We start from the raw sequence: 6,973 nt of genomic DNA on the forward strand, positions 1-6,973 counted from the left end.
CACCTATAATATAAATTAAATAAAAAAACTTCAAAATACTCCAAAAACGAGTATGCACTTCTTCAAAAACTAAAACAAATATTATATGTATCTAATATTAGGGGTGTTATCTACAAGGATTTTTCCTATTTCCAATTTTATATATATAAAAAAAAACTTCAAAAACTAAAACAAATATTATGTTTCTAATATTAGGCGTGTTATCTACAAGGATTTTTCCAATTTCCAATTTTATATAAAAAAAAAAAATCAAAAAAAGTACAAAAAGAACACAAAGAGTACCTCTAAAAGTAAAAACGATAATATACAAGATACCTTTGCTGAACTTATGTATACCTTACACCACACGAAATAGAAGAGAATTCCAATTTTACCTACAGTTCCTTCTGTCAAACCTTTTGAAAAAAAAAAAAATCAAGAAAAATGCAAAAAAAAAACTAAACAAATACAAAGAATACCTCTAAAAAAATACCTTTGCTGAACTTATAACACACGAAATAGAAAGAAAAAAATTTCCAGAGAAAAAAAAAAATAAAACACGGATGAAATGTGATGCTGCGTTTCTGCAAACTCGAGCCGAGATAGCGGAAACATGAACTGAAGCGGAGAAGCAGATTACGAGAGAGGGAGTAATCGAGAAGAAACAACATGGGAAGGAGAGATTGGGGACAAATACCATGGGGAGGAGTAATTGGGGAGAAATACCATGGGGAGGAGGATTTGGGAAAACAAGGAAGAAGAGGAGAAGGGCAAACAGGAAGGAAAAGAAGAGAGAGGAAGGGGGAGAGAATGAAAGAGAGGGAGTGAAGAGAAAGGGAAGGAAGAGAGAGGAAGGGGAGAGAATGAAAGAGAGGGAGTGAAGAGAAAGGGAAGGAAGAGAGAGGAAGGGGGAGAGAATGAAAGAGAGGGAGTGAAGAGAAAGGGAAGGAAGAGAGAGGAAGGGTGAGAGAATGAAAGAGAGGGAGTGAAGAGAAAGGGAAGGAAGAGAGAGGAAGGGGGAGAGAATGAAAGAGAGGGAGTGAATAGAAAGGGAAGGAAGAGAGAGGAAGGGGGAGAGAATGAAAGAGAGGGAGTGAAGAGAAAGGGAAGGAAGAGAGAGGAAGAATAAGAAGAGAGAATGAAAGAGAGGGAGTGAAGAGAAAGGGAAGGAAGAGAGTGGAAGCATAAGAAGGGAGAGGAGGAGAGAGCAAGAGAAAATTGAGGAGAAAAGGGAAAGAAGAAGAATAGAAGAGAGAGGGAGAGGGCAAAGGGAAATGGAAGAATAAAAAGAGGGGAAAGAAAGGTAGAAGGGAAGGATTGGGAAAGGAGATAATAGAGAAGAGGAAAGAGCAAGATGAAAGAGAGAGAGAGAGACTGAAAGAGACAGAGCGATGCGAAAAGAAGAAATAGAAAAGAACAATCTGGGTCCGTCCCTCCGGGAATTTTTTAGCCCGTAGTTTATTCGATCGTGATTAGAGAAAATCAGTACCTATGTACCTGCCTAATTTGTTTAATATTCAGTTTATTATCATTCTTGATTTGATTTTTTGATTTTACTTTCATGTAATGATTTAAAATCAAGACTAGAGCCCGTTCTCCCTTTATTCCCAATATAAGGCTCAAGTCACCCATCCATTTATTGGCCTTGCTCGGCGTAGCTTAACATAGGTGACGCTAAAACCGGTCTTAAATGATCGACTGAAGTGTTATCTAAAACTTTCTCGCTTTGAGTTCATAGGTCGTCGCGACAAATTTCAAGATCAGAGCTCATTATTTTGTGTGAGAAAATGTGAAAAAAAAAAAAAAAATACAATTACCCAATTAACTTTAAGCCACCCACCCATTTATTGGCCTTCCTCGGCGTAGCTTAACATAGGTAACGCTAAAACCGGGCTTAAATGATCGACTGAAGTGTTATCTAAAACTTACTCGCTTTGAGTTCATAGGTCGTCGCGACAAATTTCAAGATCAGAGCTCATTATTTTGTGTGAGAAAATGTGAAAAAAAAAAAAAAAATACAATTACCCAATTAACTTTAAGCCACCCACCCATTTATTGGCCTTCCTCGGCGTAGCTTAACATAGGTAACGCTAAAACCGGGCTTAAATGATCGACTGAAGTGTTATCTAAAACTTACTCGCTTTGAGTTCATAGGTCGTCGCGACAAATTTCAAGATCAGAGCTCATTTGTGTGAGAAAATGTGAAAAAAAAAATCCCACAATTACTCAATTAACTTTAAGTCACCCATCCATTTATTGGCCTTGCACGGCGTAGCTTAACATAGATGACGCTAAAACCGGTCTTAAATGATCGACTGAAGTGTTACCTGAAACTTTCTCGCTTTGAGTTCATAGGTCGTCGCGACAAATTTCAAGATCAGAGCTCATTTGTGTAAGAGAGAGAGAGGAAAGAAGAGAAGAGAAATTTCGTATTATCGGACCGGCGCGAAAAGTAGCTCCCAAACCACCCCTTCCCACCCCCCACCCTAAATCCCCTCGAACTCAAAGAACAATCCCCTCATCCTCCCACAAAATAGCAATGCCCCCACTCTCCCACCCAAATAACAATACCCCATCATCCCACCCAAAAAGGAATCCCCCTCCCACCCACCTGATGCGTTTCATTCTTCTTTGACTCGAAAGGTAGATTACCACTAATTATTATGCCCCTTAATCTAATTGGATTAAGGAATATTATTATAGCCTGCCTAGTTAACTTGGTTGGTAGTAAGCGCTACGCCGCGGGTTCGATTCCCGCCCGGGGCGGACTTTATCTTAAGCAAATACGGTTCGTTCTCGGAACGGCTGGCTTTCGCCTATCCTGTCCTCTCTTCGATTCTTATCTTTCAATATGAAACACACGTCGAAAATGTCGTACCTACCTACATAGGTAATTTTGTGTACGTCAGAGACAGCCCTTTAACTTTTTTTTTTTTTTTTTTTTTGTTGAAGAGGTTTGACAGAGGGAACTGTAACAGCTAAGGTCTTATCGTCCCGAAATCGAAGAGAGAAGGAAGACAGGATAGGAGAAAGCCAGCCGTTCCGAGAACTAACATTATCCCATCAGGAAGAAATCTGCCCCGGGCGGGAATCGAACCCGCGGCCTAGCGCTTACAAGGCAGACGCACTACGAACTAAGCTAACTAGGCTGGCCCCATTAACTTTGTTCGTGAGAGAGACTCTTTGACTTTTTTTGAGAGAGAGAGAGAGAGGAAGCTCTTTAACATGTAGTCTTTCGCTAGGATTCCAGCTAGCTCGTTAATTGTCCTCTTAATAGTCCTCACGAGGCTGAGTGAGTCTGGAAACCGGAAATAGAAGCACGTGTTATCGGTCACCCGTCCTGATACTAATCAATCACAAGGTTACTTAACTTAAGTGAACCGTTGGCGTAAACTCATACTGGCAACGCTATCTACCAGAATTTGGATAAACTGTTTAGTTTTTTAATATTTTTGAGAGTATGACCGATGTCAATATTTTCATGCTGTCGTCAGGTGCTGCTTTCGACGGATTGCCGAGGAAACCGTTTGGCTTTCTAGAATCGGAGGAGAAAAAAAACCCACCTGGTACTTGGGTAGCGCCAGATTTAAAGTCGCTAAAAAAACATAAAAAGGCGTAAACTGGTAAACTCATACTGGCAACGCTATCTACCAGAACTTGGATGAACTGTTTAGTTTTTTAATATTTTTGAGAGTATGACCGACGTCAATATTTTCATGCTGTCGTCAGGTGCTGCTTTCGACGGATTGCCGAGGAAACCGTTTGGCTTTCTAGAATCGGAGGAGAAAAAAAACCGTCTGCCTTGTAAGCGCTAGGCCGCCAGTTCGATTCCCGCCCGGGGCAGATTTTTCCTGAACGAATAATGTTCGTTCTCGGAACGGCTGGCTTTCTCCTATCCTATCTTCCTTCTCTCTTAGATTTCGGGACGATAAGACCTAAGCAGTTACAGTTCCCTCTAAGATCAAAATTCTTTAAATAATAATAATAATAATAATAATAAAAAACATAATAAAAAAAACCCATTAAACTCATTAGCAACCCACCTGAACCTAGAGCGTGGCAGCGGAGGTGAACGCAAACGTCCAAGAATTTCCCTACGAACGTCTCTATAAAAATAAATAATAAATAATGACGAGCTGCAGAGCAAACTCTTTAATCTTAGGTTAGTCCAATAAGTCAAATAATAATCAGTTTATTGCTTGTCATTATTTTTCCCAAGCTACGAAGAGAGAGAGAGAGAGAGGGAGAGAGAGAGAGAGAGAGGAACAAGTAGGTAGGTATTGGTAGGGTATAAAAAATAAATAATAGAATCACGAAGTAAAATAAAAAAATGTCATTAATTTTGTGATTGCCGCCCGGGCCGGTTAATTTTTTTTTTTTTTTTTTTTTTTTTTTTTTTTTTTTTTTGTATCCTACACAAAAATAATAGAACACAAAAATAATAAAACAGTAGAATTGAATTACCTACTTATTAAGTAGGTAATTCAATTATTCAACCGTTCTAAAGCCTGATACACACGTTCTCTCTCTCTCTCTCTTAATTTTGTTATTATTATTTTTTTAAAGAAATTTTATAAGGTGAACTTTAACTACTGAGGTCTTATCGGTCTTACTGTCCCGAAAGCGAAGAGGGAAGAAAAACACCATAGGAGAAAGCCAGCCGTTCCGAGAACGAACCTTCCCTGTTTAGGATGAAGATGGCCCATAATGCCTCCTCCACAATGAAATGAATAAAAAAATGTCTTTTTTTTAACTAATGTCTTGAAAAAAATCGCCCATGGTGAGAATCGAACCATGGATCTATCGAAGAGCTTTATTTCACCCTGAACAAGAATGAAAATGATCCGCAAAATTCCTTCAACATATACCTATAACACAAGCTTAGTTATAAGGAGAACAATATGTAGGGGGAAGGGAGGGGGGTTGGAACGCTTGAGAAACTTATGGGGGAACCAGGGCCGTCTATTGGGGGGCTCATCTTGCCCCGAACTCCCCTAGCAATTCCTCCCAAAGGCCAGAAACTCACTATCATGTAGACCTGACAATTGCGCCTGAACAGGTCCTGTCAGGTCTACCTGATACCTGATAGTGAATGGCCGGTCTTAGATAACATGCCTACGAGTGCTTAATGTAGCTGATAGCCGAGTTAGCTTGGAGGGTAGCTCGTCTACCTTGGGGAGAGCTATAACAGATAAGGTTCGTTCTCGGAACGGCTGGCTTTCTCCTATCCTGTCCTTTTTCTCTCTTCGCTTTCGGGACGATAAGATCTTAGCAGTTAGAGTTCCCTCAATTATACCTACAGTGATGGTAAACCTCCTAAAAATAATACAATAAAGGGCCTATTGTTTGACTTGGGCCAGCCATTCACTATCAGGTACACCTGACAGGTACGCCTGAAGCCTGAAAAGGTCTACCTAATAGTGTATGGCAACAATAATAAGTCTCTCAGATCTACCTGATACCTGATGAGACCACACACCAGGTAGACCTGACAGGCAGACCTGATCAGCGGTACCTGTCAGGTCTACCTGATAGTGAATGAGCCTTAGCCCCCGGGGGTTCAGGTTGCCATCGGCCCTGGAGGGTGGAAGGCAAGTAGTCAAGGGATGTAAGGAGGTGGGGTGAACATTTTCAATTGTATGTAAGGGGATTTTCTCGACTAATATGCTCCCTAGGGAACGCCCCAGTTTGCCCCGGACGGGAATCAAACCCGCGACCTAGCGATTACCTACACAAGACAGACGCCCTATACCTTCCAAACTAAAAAGGCTTGGCCAGACTAGTTAGCTTAGTTGGTAGTGCGTCTGCCTCGTAAGCGCTAGGCCGCGGGTTCGATTCCCGTCCGGGGCGGATTTTATCCTGATGGGATAATGTTCGTTCTCGGAACGGCTGGCTTTCTCCTATCCTGTCTTCCTTCTCTTGATTTCGGGACGATAAGACCATAGCAGTTACAGTTCCCTCTAAAAAAAAAGTTTGGCTCAGAAGATTGATAGAGGGAACTGTAACAACGGAGGTCTTATCGTCCCGAAATCGAAGAGAGAAGGAGGACAGGATAGGAGAAAGCCAGCCGTTCTGAGAACGAACATTATCCCACATCAGGATAAAATCCGCCCCGGGCGGGAATCGAACCCGCGGCCTAGCGCTTACAAGGCAGACGCACTACCAACTAAGCTAACTAGGCTGGCAACTACATCTTTGACTCCCCATGCCGTGACAGTAGTGTATTTCTACCTTTAACCACTACGCCACAGAGGCTTTGGACATTTCTTCAGGATAATGTTCAAAATCGCGGCCAAACACTTTTACAAGGCAGGCGCGCTACCCTTCAAGCTAACTAGGCTGGCTAAGTATTGGTTTACATTTAGATTCATTATCTTTTGACAAAAATTACACTTACCAGGTGTTACCTACTTACCTATTCATCTGCATCTGCACCCTGTTTATAAAGAAGATTACGCGACTTGATTTTTTTATTTGTGTAATTTTCTTCTTATTCTCCATTCTATTAAAAAAAAAAAAGAAAGACTGTAACATTATTTTTATGTTGGAACTTTTTCATTTATTTATCTTCATTCAATCTAAGTTTACCGTTCAGTTTTCTTCTAAAGAAAAAAAGTAACTACCCAAATAAATAACTAAATACCAAAGTCTTTTTTTTATATATTTAAATATATATTTAGAGGTTTGATAGCGGGAACTGTAACCTGTAACTGCTAAGGTCTTATCGTCCCGTAATAGAAGAGAGAAGGAAGACAGGATAGGAGAAAGCCAGCCTTGCCGAGAACTTCAGGATAAAATCCGCACCGGGCAGAAATTGAACCCGCTTCAAGGCAGACGCGCTACCAACCGAGCTAACTAAGCTTGTTAACAAACACTTTTCAGTCTTGGGTTTGCAGTCCGAGCTATCAAAAAAGATCTCAATTGAAAAATAATAAACACTCCATGTTAAAACAGAGATCAATTAAAATAATATATAGGTATGGTATTTTATTCT

Source organism: Diaphorina citri, unplaced genomic scaffold, assembly GCF_000475195.1.
Source record: "Diaphorina citri unplaced genomic scaffold, Diaci psyllid genome assembly version 1.1 scaffold1091, whole genome shotgun sequence".
In the NCBI taxonomy this organism is placed as follows: Eukaryota; Metazoa; Arthropoda; class Insecta; order Hemiptera; family Psyllidae; genus Diaphorina; species Diaphorina citri.